This window comes from Piliocolobus tephrosceles, chromosome 9 (genome assembly GCF_002776525.5).
Source record: "Piliocolobus tephrosceles isolate RC106 chromosome 9, ASM277652v3, whole genome shotgun sequence".
Lineage (NCBI taxonomy): Eukaryota > Metazoa > Chordata > Mammalia > Primates > Cercopithecidae > Piliocolobus > Piliocolobus tephrosceles.
In genome coordinates this window covers 7,853,145-7,866,366 of record NC_045442.1, presented here as the reverse complement: position 1 = coordinate 7,866,366, position 13,222 = coordinate 7,853,145, and the positions used below count along the sequence as shown (strand labels likewise).

The window sequence follows — 13,222 nt, the reverse complement described above, 5'->3', positions numbered from 1 at the left end:
AATGTCTGGTAGAATTCTGCTGTGAATCTGTCTGGTCCTAGACTTTTTTTTATTGGTAATTTTTAAATTACCATTTCAATCTTGCTGCTTGTTATTGGTCTGTTCAGGGTATCTAATTCTTCCTGATTTAAGGTAGGAGGGTTGTATTTTTCCAGGAATTTATCCGTCTTTTCTAGGTTTTCTGCTTATGTATGTAAAGGTGTTCACAGTAGCCTTGAATGAACTTTTGTATTTCATTGTTGTCAGTTGTAATATCTCCTGTTTCATTTCTTAATGAGGTTATCTGGATGTTCTCTCTTCTTTTCTTGGTTAATCTTGCTAATGGTCTTTTGTTTATCTTTTCAAAGAATCAGCTTTTTGTTTCATTTATATTTCATCTTTTTTGTGTGTTTCAATTTCATTTAGTTCTGCTCTGATCTTGGTAATTTCCTTTCTTCTGCTGGGTTTGGGTTTGGATTGTTCTTCGTTCTCTAGTTCCTTGAGGTGTGACCTTAGAATGTCAGTTTGTACTTTTTCAGTCTTTTTGATGTAGGTGTTCAGGGCTGTGAACTTTCCTCTTAGCACCACCTTTGCTGTATCCGAGAGGTTTTGATAGGTTGTGTCATTATTGTCATTCAGTTTGAAGAATTTTAAAATTTCCATCTTGTTTTCGTTTTTGACCTGATGTTCATTCAGGAACAGGTTATTTAACTTCCATGTATTTGCTTTGTTTTGAAGGTTCCTTTTGGAGTTGATTTTCAGTTTTATTCCACTGTCATCTGAGAGAGTGCTTGATATAATTGCAATTTTCTTAAATTTATTGAGGCTCATTTTATTGGCATCTGCAAGTTTCATTGGTCAATTTGTCTATATTTTGTTTGGTTTTGGAAATAAGTATAATAAAACACAGTCCTGCTCTTGAAATGCATACAATCAGTTAAATAGCTAATTTCAATATAATGTGGTGTGGAAGAAAAACATATTAAAATTGTGCTGTATTTAAAGTTTCATAATTGAAATGTTAATTTCTTTACTAAAGTGACCCTTCTAATGCAGCAGGAAGACTGTTTTTATAATTGAAAGATAGTTTGCATTTTATTACTTGGCTTTTCTTTATAGTTTACTGTTCATGAATATATCCCTAAACATGTGTTGTTATAATTCTGCCTGTTTTGGGGCAGTGTCTACCTTACAGCGCTGGCTGAGGGCTGAGCCGAGCGTGGCTCTGAGGGAATCCAGCCTTGGGCGGTAGGTGGCAATGTTGGGCAGGCAGATGAAGGCTCTAGGATGTCTGGCTAGTCATGGGGACTGAGCTGTGGGCAGAATTCCAGTCCTCCGTGAATTAAGGCTGGTCCCCAAACCAACTGGAAGAGACAGAACAGACTGGAGGGAGGAGGAGCGGGAGGTCCATGATGAGAGCCGCTGCCATTTATTTAGCATTGCGTACTGAGCTCTGTGCAGGGCACCTAACAGCCTAGCATGCAGCAACCCAGTTCCCACCACCTGCACCCCCCACCTGTTTGTTTTTTTGTCTTGTTTTTTTTTTTTTTTTTGCAAATCACAAAGAGAAAGACAGCTGGAATGTGGCAGAACCAGGATTCTATCCCAGTCTGGCTGTCCTCACAACTCTGAATCATCAGGTGACAACAGTGTCTTGCTGGAATTGCCAATTGCTGCTGCTCCAGTGCCTGCCCTACAGGATGGTGCCATGGGCCTGGCTGAGCTGTGGCTCTCAGCACCATGCTGTTTCTTCCCCAGGTCTGCTTGGTGCTGCAGTTCAGCAGGGTGGAGGCTGTGCTGTCCCTGCCCCAACCTCTTCTACCTGGGGGTGTGGGCAGAGCTGCTGGCCTTCATCCCTCTGCTTATTTCTCCAGACATCTCCTCGTATTCTGATAGAGACACCCTGCCTTGGGGCATCCACCCATTCATTCCTTCATGGAAAGTCAGCCTATTTTTCTGTTTTACTTTGTGGTCATCTTCATAATATTTCTTTGTCCCATTGACAGCAGTTTGTAACTGGGGATTATCTGATTGTTACCTCTCTGTCCTGTGGAACTATAAGCTTCCTGAAGGCAGGGGCCACGTCTTGAGCTCACTGTTGTATCCTCGTAGCTTTACATGGCACCTGGCATCCAGAAGCCTTACATATGATGAATGAATACATGAATGACTTCCTTAAACCAATTTTGTCTCTTACTTCCTAGTTGCCAGGTGGTATAAGACAGCAGGGTTATGATCTAATATGTATTTGATGTGGTAAGAAACTAAAGGCTTTTTGGGAACTTCAGTCTCATTTGGGGCAAATCAAGATTTTGTGATTCTGAAGCAGTTTGGGGAGTTGTCTTTAAGAAAAAGAATACTGATTATAAACACAAAATTTGTTATAAATTTGTCTTTTAGAATGCCAAAAAGTATAATTAAAGATATAAAAAACTGACCAATGTCACAAATGCCATAACATTTGGAAAATAACATTTATTAACTAATTGCCTAATATATTTCTTTTTTTATTATTATTATACTTTAAGTTCTAGGGTACATGTGCATAACGTGCAGGTTTGTTACAAATGTATACTTGTGCCATGTTGGTGTGCTGCACCCATCAACTCGTCAGCACCCATCACTAATATATTCTATAATATCTTCTCCTATATATTTTGGCTACATGTTATATTACCTTTGTGTAAGAATTCTGTTATAATAACTTCAGTGGCTAGAATAGACAATTTAGTCTTTCTATTGATATAGTAATTAAACTTTTTTCTTTAGTCTAAAAATGTTAGACTTGCATAAATTTCTTGCTGTATTATATGAAGACTACATTTTTAAGCTAATAAGGGCCACTAGTGGGGGAAAGGTTTACATACTTTCTTTCCCTTCTCTGAATTTATCATTATGTAGGTAGTAGCACATTTGATGGTAGATTTTCTTTTTTATTTTTTTAGACGGAGTCTCTCTCGTCGCCCAGGCTGGAGTGCAGTGGTGTGATCTCGGCTCACTGCAAGCTCTGCCTCCCGGGTTCACACCATTCTCCTGCCTCAGCCACCAGACTATCTGGGACTATAGGCACCCGCCACCATTCCCAGCTAATGTTTTGTATTTTTAGTAGAGACGGGGTTTCACCATGTTAGCCGGGATGGTCTCGATCTCCTGACCTCGTGATCCCCCTGTCTCGGCCTCCCAAAGTCCTGGGATTACAGGCGTGAGCCACCGTGCCCGGCCGTTTGATGGTAGATTTTTCAACTACAGGAAAAGCATGGTGCATATTCCTGGAGCATCAGTTTTACTTGTTAGTATATATGTAGAAACATTCTCAATTAAGACAAAAGGAAATATCAGAGAATACCGTGCACGACGTATAATTTAAAGCTCAAACACCAGACTTCATAAGGCTATAATTTTGAGCTAATAGCTTGACACGTTTGAATCTAAGACAGTAATCCTGATTTCCATCATATTCTTTCCATTTATTTGTAGGTATTTAGGTACATTTAGTGATTTTTTTTTTTTTGGTCCTTTTTTTCATTCCTTAACTGAAATTTAAAACATAACTTTTTATAGAAGTAAAAAGGATATACAGAAAAATGCACATATCGTAAGTGTATGGCTTGCTGAATTTTCACACAGTGAACCCACTGGAGCGAGACTCCCATCTCAAAACAAAAATAAAAAATAAATAAAAAGAAACAGAAAATTGCCACAACCACAGAACTACCTCCTCTTCTTCCTTTCCAGATTCAATCTCCATGCTTGCCAAGGCAACCACAGCCCTGACTTCTAACAGCGTGGTTAGTTTTGCCAGCTTTTGAACTCTGTGTAACTAGAAGTATATAGTATATACTTGTTTGGATCTGACTTATTTTCCCTAACATTATGTTCGTAAGATTCATCCATATTGTTGTAGATAGTTGAAGATCCTTCTTATTGCTATTCCATTAATATAGCACCATGTATTTATTCCCAGTATTGATAAACATTTGTATAGTTTCTTGTTTTTGGCTATTATGAATAGTACCTCTAGGCCGGGTGTGGTGGCTCACGTCTGTAATCCCAGCACTTTGGGAGGCTGAGGTGGGCGGATCACCTGAGGTCGGGAGTTCGAGACCAGCCTGACAAACATGGAGAAACCCCATCTCTACTAAATACAAAATTATCCAAGTGTGGTGGTCCATGCCTGTAATCCCGGCTACTCCGGAGGCTGAGGCAGGGGAATCACTTGAACCCGGGAGGCGGAGGTTGCAGTGAGCCAACATTGCACCATTGCACTCCAGCCTGGACAACAACGAGCAAAACTCCGTCTCAAAAAAAAAAAAAAAAAAAAAAAAGTACCTCTGTGAGCATTCTAGTACATGTCTGTTGGTAAACATCTGTAAGTATTTCTGTGGACTATATCCCTGAGAGTGGAATTGTTAGGTTATATGGTATGTGTGTGACTGACTTTGGCTAGATATTGCCAAACAGTTGTTCAAAGTTGTGACTTATAATCTCACCCACAGTATAAGAAAGCTCTTTTTAAAATACATTTTGCATGATTGTATGAGAGTTCTCACTCTTCCACCTCTTTGCTAACACTTGGTATTTTCTGTCCTTTCAATTGTAGACTTTGTAGTACCTGTGAAAGCAGTTTCTCATTATGGTTTTAATTTGGATTGTAGTTTAGTACAGACATTTTTGAAAAGATTCTGCTTCACAACTTGTTTTTGGTATTAAGTGTTTAGAATTGTCATATTTGGAAAGACCTCTGTCAACTTTTTTCATGTATAAGCTTTAAGATTTCAGGGTGTTTCCCATACGTAGGAGTCTGATTGAATAAACTATGGTATGGACAATGGAGTACCACGCAACTACATTAAAAAATGAGAACAATCTCAGTGAACTGATAGGGAGTGATTTTCTATGATATATAAAATGAAAACTGCAAAAGGTATAGCTAGAATGATGTATATACCTTTTGTGCATATGTATATTTATAGTATATATGTTTTGCGAAAAATAAGCAAAAGAATAAATCAAACATGAATGAAATTGAAATACCCACAACAGAAGGTAAGTGGGAATAAGGTGGAAGGGATAGGTAAGGGAGTGAGGCTTAAAGCTACCTATAAAGGTAACTTTAACAAGTTTAACAGGTAGCTAGCTGGTAAACCATGTTAATGTTTTACAGATTCAAAACTTAGTTTACAAAGATGGAAAAAACTGAAATATAATACAAACAAAAGCGAGTAGACAGTTTATTAGCAAAGCACATAGCTATTCATTGAACTTGTAAATATATTTTTCAGAGTCCATACATTTATGGGTATATATATTCTAAAGACACAGACTGTAAAGGCCTAGTGAGCATTTCTCAGTCTCTTGGTAGTTTTGATACTATTTTGTGCGTATTCTGGGATTGAACAGTTGAGAAGCTATATTGATGCTTTGGAAAACAGAATTCTTACTGTGAAGAAAGAATATGTAAATATGGAAGGATTAAAATATTACAGGCATGTTGGATTTGAACTGGAGTAAGTACTGTGAATTCAGGATTAAAAAAAAAATACTGTCAGCCGGCCTGGTGGCTCATGCCTGTAATCCCAGCACTTTGGGAGGCCGAGGTGGGCGAATCACAAGGTCAGGAGTTTGGGACCAGCCTGGCCAATATGGTGAAACCCCGACTCTACTAAAAATACAAAAATATTAGCCGGGAGTGGTGGCGGACGCCTGTAGTCACAGCTACTTGGGAGGCTGAAGCAGGAGAATCACTTGAACCTGGGAGGCGGAGGTTGTAGTGAGCCAAGATCGGGCCACTGCACTCCAGCCTGGGAGACAGGGTGAGACTCCATCTCAAAAAAAAAAAAAACAAAAAAACAAAAAAACAAAAGAAAACCTGTCAATTGAAAAGTCTGGAAACAATGACTGCCCAGTAGCAATGAACACATAGTGCAAGACCTCAGTTGCTAAATATATTTCCCATTAACTGGCTTAGCAAATTGGATGATTCTGATATTGGAGCATGAAAACTACAAGGTGACCCTAGAATATCCAATGCACCAGGAAAGCAAAGAGGTGCTTTAAACATTTCTGGGGAGTGGCTGGGCACAGTGGTTTATACCTGTAATCCCAGCACTTTGGGAGGCTGAGGTGAGTGGATCATTTGAGGTCAGGAGTTCAAGAGCAGCCTGGCCAACATGGTGAAACCTTGTCCCTACTAAAAATACAAAAATTAGCCGGACATGGTGGCAGGTGCCTGTAGTCCCGGCTACTTGGGAGGCTGAGGCAGGAGACACGCTTGAACCTTGGAGGCAGAGGTTGCAGTGAGCCGAGATTGCACCATTGCACACCATCCTGGGAGACTCAAAAACACAACCCCCTGCCAAAGCTCTAGGGAGTGGTAAAGTACACAGAACCAGCTTGAAGTGTCTCCCACTAGCCAAATTTGGAACCATTTGAGCTTCAAAAAGGATAATGTTAATGCCTTTGCAATGGAGAGCTCTGGCAAACTCCACTGTAACCAAGTCATCAAACTTAGACTCACTAATAATGAAACATGCCAACATCACATGCCACCTGATGTGATGTAGTGGAAAATATACAATATCATCTATGTATTCTTTTTGCCAGAAGTGTTTAATCTGAATATAATTATGCACATATAATCAGACAAATTGTAGCACATTCCAGAAAACAACTGGCCTGGACTCTTAAATGTGAATGTGAAAGACAATGAAAGATGGGTGTCTGTTCTAGAATGGAGGAGACAGACACACCAGCTAAATGCAGTTTATGATTCTTCATTGAATCTGATGGATTGCAGAAAAAACCTAGCTAAAAAGAAAAAGGACAATTGGGAGAAATTTGAATATGGACTACATATTCGATAATATTAAGTCAAGCTTTTCAGTGTAATGGTATTTGGTTATATAGGAGACTCTCGTAGGATATGCATGCTAAAGTACTTAGAGAAGCATGATATTTGTAACTTAAATGGTTCAATGAAAAATAAAAGTGTACACATGATATATCAGAATAAAGCAAATGTGGCAACATTTTAATTTATTGCACTATTTTATCTTTCTGTAGGTATGGAATTTTTGAAATAAGTTAGAATATTGATTTCAGGGTATTTTAAACATTTTTGTGCAGTGACTAATCCCCATATCTCTTTAAGGGTACTAATTTACCATTTTGTCATCTGTGGTTCTGTAATAGGAAACCTGTTAATATAACTCATGATATTAATAAATCAAAAGAATGATGAAAAGGCATTGATAAATCTAAATCCTTTCTAGTTTAAAAATACTTTTAAAGTAGGAAAATACAGATGATTGCCTTACATAATAAAATTATATATATTTCATTCTAAATGCTAGCATCATGCTTTAAGGGAGCAATACCTAGAAACATTCTCATTAAAGACAGGGTCAAGAAAATAATTTCTACTGTCATTATTATTATTATTTTGAGACAGAGTCTTCTCTGTTGCCCAGGCTGGGGTGAAGTGTCATGATCTCGGCTCACTGCAACCTCCACGTCTTAATCTTAATCCATTTAAATGTGAAAGGCAAAACTTAAAACTTTTTGGAAGGATTTGTCAGTGAAGGGGTGGCCTGTCCCTCCACACCTGTGGGTATTTCTCATCAGGTGGGACAAAAGACTGAGAAAAGAAATAAGACACAGAGTATAGAAGAAAGATCAGTGGGCCCAGAAGACCAGTGTTGAGCATACGGAGGACCTGCACCAGCGCCGGTCTCTGAGTTTCCTCAGTATTTATTGATTACTGTTTTCACTATCTCAGCAAGGGGAATGTGGCAGGAGAACAGGATGATAGTGGGGAGAAGGTCAGCAGGAAAACATGTGAGCAAAGGAACTCAGTGTCACAAATAAGTTCAAGGGAAGGTACTATGGCTGAATGTGCACTTAGGGCAGGTTTGTGCTTTTATTCACCCACACATCTCAGTGTAGTAAAGAGTAACAGAGCAGCATTGCCGCCAGCATATCTTGCCTCCAGCCACAGGACAGTTTTCTCCTATCTCAGAATAGAACGAATGTACAATTGGGTTTTATACTGAGACATTCCATTCCCAGGGGCATGCAGGAGACAGAGGCCTTCCTCTTAACCGCAAGAGGCCTTCCTCTCTTACTACCCCTCTCAGCACAGACCCTTTACAGGTGTCGGGTTGGGGGATGGGCAGGTCTTTCCCTTCCCAAGAGGCCGTATCTCAAGCTGTGTCAGTGCGGGAGAAACCTTGGACAGTACCCAGGTTTTCTTGGGCAGAGGTCCCTGTGACTTTCTGCAGTGCACTGTGCCCCTGGTTAATCAAGAATGGAGAATGGTGATGACTTTTACCAAGCATAATGCCTGTAAACATATTGTTAACAAGGCACATCCTGCACAGCCCTAGATCCCTTAAACCTTGATTTCATACAACACATGCTTCTGTGAGCACAAAGTTGGGGCTACAGTTACAGATTAACAGCATCTCAAGGCAAAACAGTTGTTCAGGGTACAGATCAAAATGGAGTTTATGTCTTTCTTTTCTACATAGACACAATAACAGTCTGATCTCTTTTCCCTACAGTCAGAAAATACATTTCTAAACTTGGGATGGGAAATAACATTTTCACAAAGGTAAATGGTAAAGAAAGTGAAATAGTAAGACAATCCTGCAGAAATTCCATATTTGCAACATAACTGACAGGATTAGATTTCAGACTACATAAATAATTTCTACAAGTCAATTAAAATAAATCCAATGGAAAAATAAGCAATGTATGGACAATGGACATTTTGCAGAGGAAGCAATTTGGCAAATACAATCATGGGAAGGCATTAAAGCTGTCTGGAAAACAGGGAAATAAAAATGAAGACCATCGTAAGATATGATTTTGCATCTACAGGACTGGCAATAATTAAGTCTGATAATGGATTATGGGTCAGTGGAAACTCATACTTCTGGGGAAAGAAGAAATTAGTATAACCACTTTGAGAAACAATTTGGCATTATCATATAAGTTTGAATATTTATGTAGCTATTGACCAATAGATTTCACTGCTAGGTCTAGGCCCCAAAGAAACTTGCATATGGATACCAAGAAACCAAGAATGTTCATAACTGCACTGTTTGCAGTAGCAAAAACCTAGAAATGACCACATGCCCATTGTGAGGAACCTGACTTGAGTACATTATGGTATATTCACATGATGAAATATAACACAGCAGTGGAAAAGTGTGAACCACAGCTACTCACAACTTGATATATCTCAGTAACATGACATTTAGTAAAACAAGTCTCAGAAAATCACACTATTTTATACCATTGTTATAATGGCATTAGCATTGTAGCAGCAAAACCAAATAATACCGAAGAATTCATATGTACAATGTCACTTTTATAAATCATAGGGATAATGTACACAAAACTGGTGGTGGTATCTTTGGGGGTTATTCAGGGTAATAGGATGGGGCCAGCACACAAGTGGAGCCACTGGTATTAGTAGTGTTCTGGCCTTCAGATGAGGGCTGGTTCCCAGCATGTGCCTTTTACATTTTACTAGGTATGGGGTTCACACACCCTTCTGATGTGAAATGTCATGATAATGATGAAGGAAAATAAGAAATAGCCTCTGTATATAAAGAGTAATCAGAGTTAATATAGGAAGGGAACTTCATAGATAAAATGCTAGGAGTAAATTTCATGAGCAGTATACAAGAGTATTGTGAAGCCATCGAGAGTCTGCTGAGAGCCACAAAAGAAACTTGAACAAAAAGTCACAATTTGTTCCTAGAAAAATTTATTCTCGATGGGTTGGTAGGTACAGCAAACCACACGGCACGTGTTTACCTAAGTAACAAACCTGTACGTCCTGCACGTATATCCCAGAAATTAAAATTAAACAAAAATTTATTCTTATAAAGATGTCAATTCTCTCTGACTTCATAGGCTTAACATTTTATTAAAATTTTAGATTTTTTCCCCAATCTGGACAAGCTGAGAACTCTCAGCAAATCTTAAACAGTTTGAGGAGGAGATTTTTTAAGGAAAAGAATACAAAATTAAGAAAACAAAATTAGGTAGAAAAGCTAACATTAACTAAAAACAAGAAAATAAATTACAAATACTTAAAAGCTGACAAACATTATAAAACATACAACTTAAATTCAGAAAAGCTATTAATCGACTGCTTGATACACCTGTTGCATTTTTCACTTCCTTTCATTCACTGAATTATCGAATAATCTAAGAACTTATTTGCTCCTTCTATTTGAAGTTTGTGTCTTTCATTTAATTACTGCTTTTCATTAGATCCGATTTTTTTTTTATAATTTGCTGCTTTTTTTTTCTTCTGAGGTGGAGTCTTCTGTCACCCAGGCTGGAGTGCAATGGCATGATGTCAGCTCACTGCAACCTCTGCCTCCTGGGTTCCAGCAATTCACCTGCCTGAGCCTCCTGAGTAGCTGGGATTACATGTGTGCACCACCACACCAGGGTAATTTTTGTATTTTTAATAGAGACAGGGTTTCACCATGTTGGCCAGGTTGGTCTCGAACTCCTGACCTCGTGATTTGTTCACCATGGCCTCCCAAAATGATGGGATTACAGGCATGAGCCACTGTGTCCAGACTATAATTTGCTGCTTGATGTCAGAATAATTTCTATTAATTTCATTGTTCATCTTTAATCACCCTTGTTTCATAGTCCAGTAATTTTCTGTATTTTCTATTAAACTCTTCATATGTCTAAATCAGGAATCGGACAGTTTTCATTTTTTTTCTAAACTAGCCAAAATTGTTTTTCTAAATTTCAGTTAAAATGGCATATTCGACCTTTGTTAACTTTTAAAATATTGACATATAATTAACATACCACAAAACTCACCCTTTAAAAATATGCGTGATTCGGTGGCTTTTTATTATATTCACAAAGTTGTACAGTAATCACCATTATCTATCTTCACAACATTTTCATCACCCCCAGGATAAATCTCGTAACCAGTAGAAACCATTCTCCCTTTTCCTCTTCTTCCAGCGCTTTGCAACCACAAATCTACTTTGTCTCATTTACCTCTTCTGGACATTTCATATACATAGAATTATGCAATATGTGACCGTTTGTGCAAACTTTATTAAATTTTGAATGAATTCTTGTTATCCATGCTCAGGTTTTCCTTCTGAGTCAGAAAATGTATTTTTAGAGTCTATAAGATGTGTACTTTGTGCTACAAGATCTCAATGCTTTATAATGGGCAAACCATCTCACTATCCTTTGACCCTTGAATACTAAGTTGACATGGGTGGTGAAAATACTACATGTAATGTAAAGGATAAATTCAAGAAGAACGTGTAACTTGCAAAATCTGAAGTAGTCAGCAACTTCAGGGACTGGGAAGGTAGCTTTCCCAGGGATAACTAAGTGATAAACTGAACTGTTGTCCAGAATGTATTTTAAGTACTTACTAATGTTTTTAAAGAGTTCTGGAACCTTCATGTCTTCTGAAGGTCATGTTTTTACATGACTGATTGCAAATGCAACGTAAAGTTGCTCAGAACTTATTTCATTCTGTTGAAAAGACAAAAACTGCATTTGAATTATTCTTGTGTATACTTTAATTTCAGATGGATTTTGACAGTTAAAAGTTGCTTTGCTGTATAAAAAGATTTTTCTATTTTTATAGAGTAGCACATGATAATGGCATACACAAAACAATTTGCTACTGAAGAATTTGTAGCAATATTATTTGGTGTTTGGTTTATTATTTGAGTTCCCACTTTATTTTCCCTTATTTTGTACATATTTTCCCTTTTTTTTGATTAATTCTCCATGAGCTATTTTGGATAAATAAATGTCATATTTGTCTTTCTACCTTTACAGTTTTCCAGACACTTACATAAAAATTGATCAAATCTAGAAATTGATTGGTTGATTCCTAGAAGTTTCTGTTACTTGAAGAGCACAACCTTTTCATTGTGATCTCTGATGAATAAACTTTTTTCACTTAACAATTCAATACCTTCCACTATTCTTCTTAATACTTCAGCATAATACTGTATGTTCCTTCTTTGTCCTGCAGGACGATGGTAAAGTGCATTATAATTCATTTATGTGTAATCCAAGGAAACGTGGACTTACTGTGTTATGTGTGTCTTCTGATTAAGAGCTCAATACATTTAATCTAGTCTGACAGTTTGGTGTAAGTCATGTGTGTCTTGTTAAAAAAATTTAATAATCAATTATATATTTTTTAGAATAGACTACCCAAAATCTTATAACTATTTGCTCATATTTTTATAATACCTGTTTAGGAAACATTTAAACAGATCCTTTATGTTCTACTTGATTCTCTGTAAATAGGAATCATGATTTTGGAGGCAGAAGAATTTGCAGCCTCACAGTGTTGCTGTGAATTGCTCATTGTGACATGCAGGGATGAAAGTTCAAGGTACTTATGGAAGTCAACACATTCATTAAAACGAGGCTGTGCTGACTGTAGAAATTGTTTTCTGTTTGGAAGGTTTTGTTTTCTGTTGGGAGTATTCTGATTCTCAGTCTTATTTCTCTTCTGTTATTACCAACATTTTCTTGGCGATGATTCTTAATGCAACAGTTGTGCGTACCATTTCAACCATTAGGGTTTTTAGTCTCCATTGTTTTATAGGAGAGTTCTTGACATTTCGAGGCTCCTGCCTATCTTCATTCTTTCAATTTCCTTTTTTGGCTTCCACTAAGATACTTTCCATTGAGTTTAAATTTTGGAATGATCAATAATTGTAGAAAAAATAATTCATCTGAAATTGAGACATACACAAAAGTAATTCAAATGCATTTAAAAATCCACTGTGTTCAGTTGAGCCCTATAATTGCATAACCAGATTATTCTCATACTATAAATACTGAATTATTGATGGGATACATGTGGGAGTTTTTCACTGGAACATTTGCTTCTTCAGGCCATTTTGCTATATTGGTGGCAATTTTGCATGCTGCTTTATCTGGAACTGTCAGACTTTGTGGTGACAAGATGTGTCAGATAAGTTCAGGTGTGCATAAATCAGGCAGCCTCATCCCCAATTATACTTACTCTTTGTAGTAATATTTGGTGTTTGTGTCCTACAAACCCAGGAATGATATTTCATTTGATTTGCTTTAAAAATGTGGTGTGTTTATAATTATGTGCATTATTTTTTGAGTATCTTTCTTGACAGGTAAAAGTTTATTTTAACTAGGTATCAGCAAGAACCAAATTCTCTGCTTAAAACTGTAA

At 37.5% G+C, this 13,222-nt stretch overlaps 1 protein-coding gene across 1 annotated transcript in view; it reads left to right on the top strand.

The window, feature by feature from the left end:
- FANK1 (fibronectin type III and ankyrin repeat domains 1) overlaps nt 1–13,222 on the top strand; it is a 117,905-nt gene that overhangs the window by 37,947 nt on the left and 66,736 nt on the right.